This window comes from Ornithorhynchus anatinus, chromosome X2, assembly GCF_004115215.2.
Source record: "Ornithorhynchus anatinus isolate Pmale09 chromosome X2, mOrnAna1.pri.v4, whole genome shotgun sequence".
NCBI classification, from domain to species: Eukaryota; Metazoa; Chordata; class Mammalia; order Monotremata; family Ornithorhynchidae; genus Ornithorhynchus; species Ornithorhynchus anatinus.
In genome coordinates, this window is record NC_041750.1 from 24,594,219 (window position 1) to 24,609,306 (window position 15,088).

General features: G+C 44.4%; 1 long non-coding RNA gene across 1 annotated transcript in view; it reads right to left on the reverse strand.

The window, feature by feature from the left end:
• Nucleotides 1-15,088, reverse strand: part of LOC120638082 — a 48,392-nt gene that overhangs the window by 12,096 nt on the left and 21,208 nt on the right. The window contains exon 2 of the long non-coding RNA XR_005659563.1: nucleotides 3,381-3,438. This is a non-coding gene — a long non-coding RNA (uncharacterized LOC120638082). The remainder of the gene's footprint in view (nucleotides 1-3,380; nucleotides 3,439-15,088) is intronic.

Here is a 15,088-nt window from a genome sequence, read left to right on the forward strand (position 1 = left end):
ACAAGTACCACAATTATCATGGTCACGCGAGCACCTTTTTTTTAAACGGCATTTGCTAAGTGTTCACTAGCTGCCAGCACTGTAGTAGATGCTGGGGTAGATACAAGCTAATCAGGTTGGACCCAGTCCATGGAGCTCACAGTCTTAATCTCCATTTTACAGGTAAGGCACTGAGGCACAGAACAATGAAGTGAATCGCCCAAGGTCACACAGGAGAGAAGTTGGCGGAGCTGGGATTAGAATCCGGGCCATTTTGTGGGTGGCCTCCCGGCTTCAGCTGGGAGCTTCTCCATTGTTTCCAGATCCCCGGCTTCTCAAGAATCACTGGGTACAGGCCCCGCTTCTGGCCCACAGAACTCGGCAGGAAGACCCGTGGCAGAGTGAGGTTCAGTGCGGAAAATAGAAAAACTGGGCGAAGAGGAATTTGGTGCCAACCGGCTGGAAAACCAGGCTGTCCAAATGTGTGGCCACCATAATCCTAACCAGATCTACAATCTGATTGTGTAACAAAACAGTAGGGCTTTGAGTTGTGGTGCTTTTACTGCTGAATTGGCACACTCCACTCACTGAATTGAGGTTAAGTGAGCATAGTACCGGTAGTCATTGACTTCTGCTACAGAGGTGTTGGGCGGGTAACTGAAATAATATTTAAGAAGCGAGTGAAACTAGAGGGAACAAAGGGGCTTTGTCTATACAAAGCATTCATCCCTTCTGTTGTCAGGCTTGGTAGCTCAGCAGGGCTCAGCATTATGGCATTTTTTATGCAGGAAGAAATATCTCTCTTGAATGTATTTCACTAAATGGTATCAAACAAAAACATGTTCAGCTACGGGTTGGAAACCAGGCTTTGTGGGTGGCTTGGACTGTGATGAGACAGAATGGAGTTAAATGTAACTATGAAAGGCAAGGAATCAAATATAATCCACAGTATACAATGTTAGGCAAGCTTGGTCCAGGTGAGTTTGAGATTAGATAAACAAATGGGATTTTCGCACCTGGGGGGTGGGGGTGGGTGTAGAAAGGAGGAGGAAACACTAAACCCACATTCTATGGATTTTTTAATCATGATGAAAGGAAGGGTGAGTAGCTCCAAATACCGATTACATAACAGATCACGTGCTCATTTCAATAAATTGCCAAAACGCCAAATACAAAGACCAGTATTGGATCCACCTTCGCAATTAAACAACTGTCCGTGTTAAGAATAAATTGAGAAGCCAGTAAATTATGCAGATTTGGTTCAAAGTTGGGTGGAAAAAGATGAATTCCTTCAAGCCCGTGCTTGTAAAAATGGAAATGGAAAAAGAAAAACCTAAAGGGAAATACAGCTCTGTTCCTGTGCTGTCAGCTCATTTCATACTGCTTCATCCTACTGTCACTAAACAAAACTCGCCCTTCAGAAAGATGAATTGTGTTTTCCACTCAATCATTAAGGTGTTTGGTCTCTGGAACCATCTGTCAATAAGAAATGATGATATGAGACAATAAACTACAGCAACTGGTTGGGATGTGCACTACCATCTTATTCCAGGCTTCAGATTGAGCAGCTCAAAAAAATTTCTCCTCAAAAAATCCTTCAGATCCCACACACAGATGAGAGGATACATAAAGCTTTCGGGGAAGGTATTGGCATTTTGTCAGATACAGAGCGCTCGTTGCCTAGCCCCGAATCCCCAAAGCATGTTACGTACTTCGGCAAATCGATTGGCACATTTTGGTGGACCTTGAGGATGGTACACTCGGTCCTATAACATGGGGTGTTGAGATCTTGATGAACGCCATGGGAAGGGAGATTCACTTCACAGAATGCTTGCCTTGACAGACTGGCACTGCACATCGATGCACAACCCTCAACTGTTTATTGCTACACAGCATCACCTTCAATCCAGAGAGGTGTTTATTACTGGATGGTAATAATAATAATAATGATAACAATAAAGATAATAATGATCAGTGTGGCCTGGGAGTCAGAGGACCCGGGTTCAATACCCGACACTGCCTCTTGCCCGCTGCGTGACTTTGGGCAAGTCACTTACCTCCTCTGCGCTTCCCAGCTGTCTCATTATGATAGGGTGTGGATCAGAGTTGGGCAGGGAAAGAACGAGGAGAAGAGAGAGGAGAGGGAAAATGTTCTCTAGATCAGGTAGCAGCCTGGTTTGCGTCTCTTTAAACCACTGACGTGTTGACGGAATAGGCCGGTTCTCAGATTAAGGGTTCGAGATTTGGCTTACAGTTCCAAGGGTCTAATTGGTAAACATGTGTTCCCAATATGCTTATGATTGGTTTAATTATACTTAATTAACTCTGGGCTTAACTACATTACAGGGGACAGCAGACTCTTAAGCTTTATTTATTGACACCATATGGCAATTTGGTTCAAGATGGACAAACAAAGTGCAGAATGAAGGTCTGGTGGATACAGCTTGGGCCTGGGAGTCAGAAGGACCCGGGTTCTAATCTCATCTATGCCACTCATCTGCTGTATGACTTTGGGCAAGTCACTTCACTTCTCTGTGTCTCAGTTACCTCAACTGTAAAATGGGTATTAATTCTGTGAGCCCCATATGGGGCAGGGACTGTGTCCAACCTGATTAGTTTATCTCTACCCCAGCTCTTAGAACAGTGTCTGACACATAATAAGCACTTAACAAATACCATAATAATAATAATAACTGTTTGATCAATCAATCCCTCAATCAATAGTGTTTATAGAGCATTTATTCTGGGTAGAACACTGTACTAAGCACTTGACAGAGTGCAACAGAGTAAGTAGATACAATCCCTGTCCTCAAGGAGCTTAGTGAGTGCCTGACAAACACCACAATTTTTACTGTGGCTTCAGCTACTCCTGAACCACCAGACCACTGGTCCACACCACGCTGATCATGTCTCTCTGCCACCTGGAGCTTCTACCCTGTCTTGCTGGACTTTTATTTTTATGCTTTATTGCTATTGTTCTTGTCTGTCCATCTCCCCCGATTAGACTGTAAGCCCATCAAAGGGCAGTGACTGTCTCTATGTTACCGATTTGTACATTCCATGTGCTTAGTACAGTGCTCTTCACATAGTAAGCGCTCAATAAATACTATTGAATGAACGAATGAATGAATGGACCTGTCAGTCAGTCAGTAGTATTAATTGAGCACTTAGTAAGGTTTTGGGAGAGCACAACACAACAATAAAACAGACAGGTTCCCTACCCACAACGAGCTTATAGTCTAGAGGGGGAATGAATGTTTTTGAGAGGAGGGCAAAAAGTGAAACATATAAATCCATCAAACAAGCAAAGAGGCGAGAATCTATGTCCATGTCTCTATGGGAAAAAACTGAAGATAGATTGAAAAAAAAAATTCTCAATGGCTTGATAGTCCCAAACTCACCAGTTGGTTGACAATAGGATTTCTTTGCTTCTAGGATGTGTTGTATCATACTTCAGGGCTGAAAAACAATAGGTCGAGGTCAGGTAAGCAGGACTGGTTGCTGGGGAATTGGATCCTTCCTACTGACCTGGCAGGTTATGAGATTGATAGCTGACGCCCAGGAGACTCCTGGTTCTCCTCTGTTCTCCATGTAACTCCTCCAGCCTGTCTGGATTTGGCTAAGAGTTGGTCTGGGGGACGGGGGCTAAATAAAGGAGTTGGGTCAGCGAGGCCCGAAACTCTGCCTATCAAACAGGCAAATGTCCTGATGTTTGAGGGAAATTGTTTTGTCTACGTAGCCTATTCCTTTGTTAGCATTGGGTTGGTGCTTAGTGTCTGAGTTGCTTCTTGAGAGATTCAGGCAGTTAACGGCTATTTCTTCCAAAACATTCCCTTCAAAATACATGCTTCCCTGGGGAAGATCTTGGTTCTTAGTGTCATGGGCAGGCTTGACTCAGGAAGTTCAGAGCCTGTGCTCTAGCCTTCATATTGGAAGCTCATTATGGGCAGGGAACATGTCTGCTAGTTCTGTTGCATTGTGCTCTCCAAGAATTTAGTACAGTGCTCTGCACATAGTAAGTGCTCAATAAATACCATTAATTGATTGATAGTGGAGGAAAAGTCGGGCAGATTTAAGAACGTAATTACTTCCTGCTCCAGGAGTGCCACTCATTAAATTGTCCCCTCCCGGAATCGGGTCCAGAGACTTTGGTTCTTGGGGTCTGGAATCATTCTCTGCTTTAAGGGATGGAAAGAGATTTTTTAAGGTGTGAAACTACAAGAGCAGCAGAGAGATCCTTTGGAAAGCCCTCCTCTCCCTGGGCTTGCAAATTGCCAGCCAATGAGGTCAGGGGGCGAGAGGCAGAGAGACCTGTGTAATACCTCCAACCTCAGGGTGTCTGACATCTTTGGGGAGGGGCGGAACCAGGACAGAGAGGCCCCAGACCACTGCCCATTTTGCCCAGCCCTAAAACCCGCTCAGATGTTGGGGAAGGAGGGGAGGGCCAGAATAGGCAACAAGGGTCTTCCTTTGCCTCTCAAGCACAAGTTTAAGCAAAAATCGCTTGTAAGTGGTGTGTCACACTTTCATACACCGAGGTCTAGGATTTGCTAATTCGTTTTCACGCTCCCATATAAATGATTTCCCTTGCAGGGGAATACAGTCATTCGGGTGTCGTTTCAGCAGATCAGCCCATTAAAGTCCTCATCAAAGAGAAATACGCGTGTTCAAATCAGCTCACGTCAAATTGAGCCAGGCAGAATCCTGCACACAATGAATCTATTCCTCTAGGAACGTTTTCCCCTTCTCTTTCTGTCTGTAGTCGCTGATGAATAGAGTTCATAATATTTACAATGTGGGCATAAAAGGCTAGGCGCTCCGATGATGAAGGGAAAACCATTTAGCCGGAGACATGTGCATTTCATATGTGCAGAATAACTGGACTGAAACAGTGGATGTGGTTTCCGGATCCCAATTCTTCTGGGAATGGCAGTGGAAATTGAGCTTCCCATTTATGTGAGCTCTGGGCTCCAGTTAAATAAGTGAGCAATGCTGATTTCCATATTTTTCTGCACACATCCATAATTAATTTATTTATATTAATATCCATCTCCTGCTCTAGACTGTAAGCTTTCTTGTGGGCAGGGAACATGCCTACCAATTCTATTGTTCTGTACTCTCCCAAGCGTTTAGTACAGCGCTCTGCACATTGTAAGGGCTTAGCAAATATCAGTGACTGATTGATTTGGCAACAGCATTAGAATGACTAGGACACCAGCAACCCGGGCAGACTCCTTCCCAGACTTTACTGGACGGGGTCTCCACCCACAACTACCCTGAACAGATGGATGACAGGAGTCAAGTCTACTAACTCTACTGGACTCTCCCAAGCACCTTACTACAGTGCTCTGCACACACTAAGTACTCAATAAATATCATCTGTTGATTGGTTGTTAGAGCCCTATTGGTTTATTGTCCATTGATTTATTTATTCCACTTATTCAATCACCATATGCTGCTTACTTTTGTTACCAGTGATAGTTAAATTTTTACTCGTTTCCATCGTATGAATCAATCAATCAAAGGTATTTACTGAACACTTACTATGTGCAGAGCACTGTACTAAATGCTTGGGAGAGTGCGATACAACAGAATTAGCAAACACGTTTCTGCCTACGATGAGCTTACAGTCTAGAGATACAATCTGTGTCTGCTGGTCACCTCAAAAGAGTGTAATTCATATGGTACGCGCAGGGCAGATGCATTTCTGTGGAGATGGAAAATTGTTTTCACATCCTCTTTGACTCCCCCAGTGCCATGTTCAAACTGCCTCCTGCCCCCCTTCACTGACTTGTTCTTTATTACAAGTCACTGAATCTTTCTAAGGTTATTATCTATCATTCTTCAGAATGGAGACATAGCTCTCTTGCGTGGTTTGGTCATTCTCAACCGGACAACTCTGAGGATCAAACCTTCCCCCCCTCTGTAGGGTCAAAGAAATGGGGTCTAGAAAGGAGCAGATACCAGTACACCTGGGTATCGTTTTAAAGCTGCAGCGTGGCCTAGTGGAAAGAGCACGGACCGGGGAGTCAGAGGATCTGGGTGCTAATCCCGACTCCGCCATGCGTCTGATGGGTGACATTGGGTAAGTCAGTTCATTCCCGTGTGTCTCAGTTACCTCATCTGTAAAATGGGAATTAAGATGGTGAGGCCCATATGGAACATGGATGGTGTCCAACCTGATTAACCTGCTTCTAGCCCAGCACTTAGTACGCTGCCTAGCAGATAGTAAGCACTTAACAAATACCATAAAAAAGAAAAAAAACCCTACATTCCCATGGTTCACTGCATTGCCCTCTTTCTCATCACAGGTAATGACAGTCCCAAGGCGTGGGATGGGGTCCAGAAGAGAACAATGAAATTGATTAAAGGGTTGGGAAATAGGGCCTAGGAATAAAGATGAAAGGGATTGGGATTATTTCACTTTTCCAAAGGAAAATTGAAGGGTGATTTAATAACTGTAAATGGAGGGTGTAAGAGGGCCAATCAGCGGCTAACCTTCAACACTACCACAAAGGAGCCCCAATATTTGGGGAGGTCAGTCCTTTAATAAGAAAGAACTATCTGGGGGGTTTACAGGATTTGTCAGATCTTGCTAATGAATGAACAGGAACTGTACAGATTGTACTTGAGCAAATTTTCCCACCTCCTTAAAGCAAATGCTACAGGAGAAAGCACTTTACACTGATATGTATATGACCTAGACTCTCACCCCTGCACGCTACAGACACTAGCTTACCTGGGTACAGCTCCCTTACCAGGGGCCTGAAACCTGACCAGGGAAGCAACAGGGTCTAGTGAAAGGGCACAGAACAGAGAGTCAAAAGCCCTGGATTCAAATCCCTGCTCAGTCACTTACCTGCTGTGTGACCTTGAGCAAGTCACTTAACTTCTCCGTGTTTCTGGAAAGGGGGATAAAATACCTGTTCTCCCACCTGCTTAGACTGTGCTCCCCAGGTGGCAGAGGGACTGAGTCCGACTTGGTTATCTTATTTTGGCCCCAGGGCTTGGTACATGATAAGCCCTTAATCATCACCCTTAGGATTATTATCCCCCTATCTGTATTATTTTGCATCCATCTCAATGCTTAGAACAGTGCTTGACACCTAGTAAGTGGTTAACAAATACCATAAAAAGTGCTTAGTAGAGTGCTTTGCATGCTCTAGGCACTCAGTAAATATAAAGTAATACATCAAAGATACAAATAAATATATACACAAGCGATTGAGTATAAGGGGAGAGCCTCAGATCAGATCCATGGTATTTATTGAGTGCTTACTACGGGCACAGTATTGTTACTAAGTGCTTGGGAGAGTACAAAACAACAGAATTAGTGGATACATTCCCTGCCCATAATGAGCTTACAGTCTGAAGGGAAAAACATTAATATAAATAAATCATTTATAAAATATAATTGAAGGATATGAACAAAAGTGCTATGGGCTTCGGGACAGGGTGAAAACCAAATGTCCCAAGATCACAGATCCAAGTACAAGATCTTAGAGGATACTGAGAAAAATCCCTCAGCCTTTTCTCCACACTTTCATACCCACCTCGAGGCAAAACCTTATACGACCTCCTCATAACGGCAGTTTAGAATACATGGGTTTTTATTTCATTTATTAAAGTACTGCTGGCTGAGGTGATTTTTCTTTTTTTCCTCAGGTCGGTTTGTTTCCTCTGCCTCTAAATGGGAACTGCAAGCACTTTGATAAATGTTGTGAAAGGGTCTTGTTTTATTGTAGTTTCTGTAATTACCTCGACAACCCCTGCTGAAAGGCAATTTGGTAACTCCTTCCACAGGGCTTCCGGGTGGATCCCAGCGGCTCATCTTCCACCCCCCTCCCTACAGATCCAGGCCTGCTGTTGTTTTCACGTTATTTATCATGTCCTGTCTAGCGTTGTGTCCCTGGCTCGGCCCCGACCCCAGGAGAAAATCTGGACGTGGCTCTCTGGAATTACAGTATAAGAAGCGCGGGCCGGTTCAGCCTGAAAAATCCACCAGTCCTACTGATGACTGAATTCTCTGAGGGATAGTGCCCTTAAACCTCGGTTCAGTTTTGTTTCCTTTCCTCCTGTCTTTCCCCCCTTGCCTCTCTTCTCCACCTTGGGGTGTGAGATGACTTCAGCCCTAGGCCCTCCAGGGAGACCAATGCAAAGAAGAGAATTTCCAAGAGGAATGTGAAGAGCAGAACATTTGCTAGCCAGAAAAGGGAGAGCGATCAGAGATCAATAATCAATCAACTGGCATTGACTGTGCAGTGCAGTGGAATACGAGTAAGATATTCGATCACTGGTAAACTACCTGTGGGGAGAGTTTAAATAGGCAGAATGGAGGGTGACAAGAGATGGGTATCTTACGGTGGGGAATAAGGGCCGTGTCACAAAGGAATCAGATGATTTGCTCAACTTCTCTGGGCTTTAAGCAAAAGTGTTGGCCTTGCTGGGGGAAGAAGAGGGGTTAGAAATCAAAACTATTCTGTGATGTTCAGCTGGACCCCAGCAAACAATCAGCTTGGTCTAGTGGATAGAGCACAGGCCTGGGAATCAGAAGCACCTGGGTTCTAATCCCAGCTTTGCCACTTTGCTGTGTGACCCTGGGTGAATCACTTCACTTCTCTGTTTCAGTTACCTCATCTGTAAAACGGGGATTGAGACTGTGAGCCCCTTGTGGGATATGGACTGTGTCCAACCTGATTATCTTGTAGCAACCCCAGGGCTTAGAACAGTGCCTGGCACATAGTAAGCCCATAATAAATACCAACCCCACAAATAACCCCTTTCATTTTTAACTAATAAGGAACAAACATAATTTCAGGGATTTATGGGGTATTGTCCAGGGCATAAACAATCAGAAGTTTGGATTCCCTGGATCGGTGTATCTCCTTAAATCATCCCATCAGAATCGGGCCCAGTGTTTTCAATCTCCTGGTTTTCTTCCTTCTGAACCCTCGTAAGACATAAATTTCATCAAGTGAAACTGAAAATGGAAGCCAGTCTCCTTGCAGATCCAGGTTCCAGCCTGTTAAAGTTGCTCTCTTTTTTTACAACCAAACATTTTCATATTAATTAATCCTTTCATATTAATTAAGCCTCCGGCTTATAAGGCATCTATTTAATTCATCAAAGAAAAGTACACTTTATGTTGTCTAGAAACACTTGGATCCTTCAACTGGTGAGTCGACTCTCACCTAATCTAGGAATAAAACTCAAAACAGAAAAGATAAATACTGTTACCAGTTTTAGCGGTTCATGTAGGCATGACTGATATTATTCTGCACAACTGCTGTTTATGCAGTGCAATGAGGTGTGTTTAATGATCTCCACAGTAACAAAACATGTTGAGGTGTTGAGAATTAGAGGGAAGGCGAAGAAGGCTTGTTTTAATGGGAGGTGGTGTTTTAAATCTAATAAAATTCTAACGCCTACAGCTAGAGCATCAAATATCTGTCTAGACCAGGCTAAGCTGCATTTATTTGCTTAATATTCCATATCAAAAAAGAACCTACATTTTTCTTTAAACTGCTGTTGGGGAAGGAGAGGGAAGTGAGTCTGATGATAAGACTAGGTCAAAGGAGAATATATTGTCAAAGATCTAAGACTGTTATTGTTTTATTTCCAGGGTGATTGCAGAAGTAGGAGAAATGTCACACGTCTTGATAGCAACACAACACTTGAAAAATTCAATCTGCTTTGATTCCTTATGGACCCAACAGTGTCTCCAGTCTATGGCAGAACAGTGAATGAACAAGTATGAGTCAGGTGGGGAGATGGGGGATTGAGCCAACAATCTGACTTTGTTATTAAATCATAGAAATTATTTTTCTCCGGTGGGTTTATCCCTCCACACATATTCTTAACGTTATGCAATTTCCCTTTCACTCTCTTAGCTCCCTTCTTTTTTTCATTCTTATAGAGTCAGGTTTCTCTCAAGTTACTCCTAAGGCAGAATAGCCTTGTGGAAAAATAGCAGGACCTGTGATTCAGAGGGCCTGGGTTCTAACCCCGCATCTGCCACTTTCATTCATTTATTCAATCACATTTATTGAGCGTTTACTGTGTGCAAAGCACAGTACTAAGCGCTTGGGAAAATACAATATAACAATAAACGGACACATTCCCTGCCCGCAACGAGCTTACAGTTTTGCCTCCCGTGGGACCTTGGGCAAGTCATTTAATTTCTCTGGGCTTCAGCTATCTCATCTGTAAAAAGGGGATAAAATACCTGTTCTCCCTCCCTCTTAGACTGTGAGCCCCATGTGGGACAGGGACTGCATCCAATCTGTTTTCATTCTGTCAACCCCAGTTCTTGGTGCAGAGGAAGCAATTAAGAGCTATCATAGTTATTATGACTTAAAATGGTCCTTTACTTCTAGCGTACCTCCATAATTTCCTACTACAACGCAGCCTGCACTCTTTGCTCCTCTAATGCCAACCTCCTCACTGTACTTCTATCTCTCCTATCTCACTGCTGACCTCTTGCCCACGTTCTGCCTCTGGGCTAGAATGTCCTCCCTCTCCTTATCTGACAGACAATTAGTCTCCCCAGCTTTAAGACCTTATTAAGGGCACATCTCTCCCAAGAGGGCTTCCCCAACTGAGCCCTCATTTATTCTTCTCCCACTCCCTTCTGCAATTCCCTTGCACTTGGATATGTAGCCTTTATTCACTCCCCCCTCAGCCCCAAAGAACTTATATACATATCTAAAATTGATTTACTTATATCAATCAATATTTCCTGAGCGCTTAGTTCCAGTGGGAACCAATCAGAAACCAGTGGAGGTGCAGCAAGAAATCTGGGGATCCCTTCCTACCAGGCTCTCAAGTGCCGGGAGATGCTGCCCATCAGACCCAATCAGGCAGCAGGCAGGAGGGCTCCAGCCACCCGAGTGGGTGGCCCCACGTCCCGGCCAGTCAACAGCAGGGAGAGAGAGCGATCATCATTTACTGCAAACTGAGCAGATGTCAGCGAGTGGAACAGGCAGCTGTAAAATTAGCCACAAACAGTTGGGGCTGTCAAGATGCAAATGTGGTGGTGGGTTTTGGGTTTTTTTTCCACATGCAGCATTCAGCCCCGGCCTCAGAGTTTCCCCGCAAACATAGATTCCCCTGGCAGTCAAACAGAAAAGGGATTTGGAAGGAAAAGCAGAACAGACTCCATTTCTCCATTGCAGGGTGATTCGGAAGAGAGCACAGGCGATTCCTGGTCCCATCCTGGGAATGAAATGGACACCGAATGAGACCTCCCCGACCGGTCTTGCATGCCCCCACAGAAAGGAGAGCTCATTTCCTCCATGGCCTCTGTTTCTCTGACTCCCCAAATGTCTTTGAACACCCTCCGGCCCCTGATTCCGCAACTGAAGTGGGACCATCTTCCCTGCTTCAAAGCCTTATTGAAGACATATCTCCTCCAAGAGGCTGTTCCTGACTAGGCCTTCCTTTCCTCTTCTTCCACTCCCTTCTGCATCACCCTGATTTGCTCCCCCATCTTCCAGCCCCACAGTGCTGTGGCCCATATCTGTAATTTATTTATTTATATTAATATCAGCCTCCCCCTTTAGCTCATTGTGGGCAGGGAATACGTCTGCTTCTTTTTCTATTGTACTCTCCCAAACACTTAGTACTGTGTTCTGCACACAAAAAGCGTTCAATAAATACAACTGACTGACTGACTGTGGGGAGACCAGTCCCTGGGGTAGGGAGAGATTTCTGTGCAATACTTTGAGAGAGGAAACAAAATCCAACCCCACATGGGAGGACTTCAACTCAGAAATGCTGAGGCAAAAGCCAAATGCGTCATCACTCAACCAAACCTGACCCAGCCAAGTTTTAATATCTTCAGTATTTACTGAGAGCCTACTGTGAAGCAGACTGCTGTACTCAAGACTGTAAGGTTGCCGTGGCCACGGACTGCATCCACCAGCTGTTATACTGTACTCTCTTGAATGCTCAGTACAGTGCTCCTCACACGGTAAGCACTCAATAAATACGACCGATGGATTGATCTGAAGAAGTAGAGTGGCTAGTTTTGGTTCTGTTTAATGAAGAACTGACAATAAGGTACTTCTGAAGGCCTCATTAGGTGCTGCTCATGCAAACAGACCGGCAGAATGTCAGTCTTACAGCTGCTTTCCACATTGGTTGTTTGCCAGGAAATCTCACCTAAAAGTCTCAGAGGTAAAATGCCTCACTAGCACCCAGGAGGCTGAGGTAAGTGATTTGGAGTTCTGATTGAGCTGGCAAACCTTCAAACACAGAGTTGGAATTGTAGACCAATGTTAATACTTTAATTTTACACTGTTTATGCTGCTTCCCAGCTCGATCTAGATCTCATAATTTAATTAAAGCTGGCTAATAAACCCAAAAACATGAAAAAAACCCGCTAATTTTAATTTCATCCACACTTATGACATGTGATATCAGTTAGGACCCCCAAACCCTTCTCAAAACCCCTACCCTGGTCTTTGCTATCCCTTAGAGATTAATAAAGTATGAGTTGTTGAGTTTCATTTTGTGTTGTCCTGGGAATTAGATGTGCCAAATCTGACATGAGACATGAAACTCAGGAAAAAACATCACATCCTGGTAGAAAGAGACTTCCAACAGAAAAGAGGGGAGGGGGTTTGTCAGGGTGATTTAGGCAGGTGGTCGGGGAGGAGAGTTTGTGTGAGGGTGGTGGAAGGATGAGTGGGCAAGGAAAGTTTGCTTGTAGGTGGGGAGAGGTGGATTGAGGGTGGATGGTTATTGGACAATGAAGAAAACAGAGAAAGAAGCCAGAAGATTTTTCCTATAAGCAATCTAGCCCTATCAAATCACATCTAACACTAGTGTTCTTAAATGAAACGATATCTGGGGAAAGTACATTTTAGTGGAATTAGTGGAAAATAGGGCTCTTGAGGAATTGGTTCTTCATAAATTTAAACTTTTTGACAATTATTGAAGAACAGTTCAAGCAGTCCAAGGTCACACTTACCCAAAGTCACACAGCAGGCAAATGGTGGAGCCAGGATTAGCTTCTTCTGACTCCCAGGCCCTTGCTCTTTCCATTAGGCCATGTTGCTTCTCTAGTGATATGAAATACAAACAACGGCCTGGCCCAGAGAAGGACGGCAAATATTCTGGCAGAGGGTCTGGCCTGAAGCTTATTTTTTTAGTAGAGTCACTTCCTTGTCAAAGGTTTTGGTGACATGAAAGGCTAAATGTGGATTATGTTATCTTTTCCCTTTTACAGGACTGACCAAAGTGAAGTAAGAACCAGCCAATTTTTATGAATCGTGTACCCAATTTAGAAGAATTGACCTGTCTGCTTATTTTATTGATGGAAATTTGCATTACCCCTAATGGAACGGCCCCAGAGGAAATGGATGTTCCCATGGTAACTATGTGTGTGCCTCTGAGTCAAGCTGAGAGCAGCTGGTTCTGGTGAGCATCCTTATACCCTGCCAGGTTCCTGGAGATTTGGGATGGATTAGGAAAATGTGGTTTTTGGGTGGTATTTATTAAGTGCTTACTGTGTGTCCAGCACTGTGCTAAGCGATGGAATAAGTTAATCAGGCTGGATACAGTCACTGTCCCACATGGGGCTCACAGTCTAAGTAGAAGGGAGAAGAGACACTGAGTCCCTATTTTGCTGGGGAAGCAGCATGGCTGAGTGGGTAGAGCAAGGGTCAGGGAGTCAGAAGAACCTGGCTTCTAATCCTGGCTCCACAATTTGCCTGCTGTGTGACCTTGGGCAAGTCACTTCACTTCCCTGGGCCTCCGTTACCTCTTCTACAAAATGAGGATTAACACTGTGAGCCCCAATTGGGACAGAGACTGCGTCCAACCTGATTAGCTTGGATATCTACCACGTGCTTAGTATAGTGCCTGGCCCATTGTAAGCACTTAACATATATTATTATTATTTTACAGTGGAGGAAACTGAGGCACAGAGAAGTGAATGACTTGTCCACAGTCACATGTCAGGCTAGTTGAAGAGCTGGGATTAGAATCCAGACCCTCTGACTCCCTGGGGCAAGCTTTATCCATTAGGCCATACTATTTCATGTTTTCTGTAGATCTCTCAGAGAAACTGGGCTCTATCTTCCAACTGGGCTTGATAGAGGAGTCTGGAGATGGGGAATTCACAGTGCCTTTTCTGCTGAGGATTATGAATTTCCTGACTCACGGGTCAGGTACTTTCTAGGGGTGGACTTGGGAGAGAAATTATATTTTTCCAGCTTTTGAATTGAAGAAGTTTGTACAACGAACCCGAGACTTCAGCCTTTGGGGAAGCTACATGGCCTAGCGGGAAAAAGCATGGGTCTTGGAGTGAGGAGATTCTGGTTCTAGTCTCAGCTCTGCCACCAGCCTGCTGTGTGGCCTTGGGCAAGTTGCTTACCCTTTCTGGGACTCAGTTTCCACCCCTGTTAAATGGGGCTAAAATACCTGCTCTCCCTCCCTTTTAGATCACAAGCCGCGTGTAGGACGAAGAGAGTGTCAGGTCTGATCTTCTCAGCTGTATCCCGGTGTTTAGCAAAGAGCAAACTGGTAAATTTCATAATTAATTAAATTCAACCTACCTGTTTTTTTTTCAGTTTTTATTTCCTTTCTTGGGGAAATGGGGCATAGGACTAATATTGGGGTACTCAGGGTGGATGGAAAAGGCTCAGCCCACAAGACTCCCAAGCACTTACTACACTGCTCTGCATACAGTAAGTGCTCAATAAATACAATTGACTGACCGCCTGACAAGGCAAACATTTCCCTTATAATTTGGGCCTAAACTTGCAAATGATCTTTACAGTTCAAATGTGCATTGACCTCAGTGACCTAGATGCAATATTTCAGATAGACTTTTTTGAGGGGGGGATGGCTTGTACTCCTTGCTTGCTAACAGGTCCATTTGGGCACCTCTGAGCTCCCCCTCCTAGCCCTTGCCCCAACCCTTCAGTTTTCCAGGATCCCCTGCAACCCTGCCTTCATCTCCTTCCTCCCCCTTTCTCTCCTACTCCAAGATGTGAAGCCACTCCCCGCTGGGCCTGCATCAAGAAAACAAATAAACACCATCCCAGGAGAGAACATGTCACCAACAGATTCCAGCAGCTTGGCAAACAAAGCTTGGTGTGGT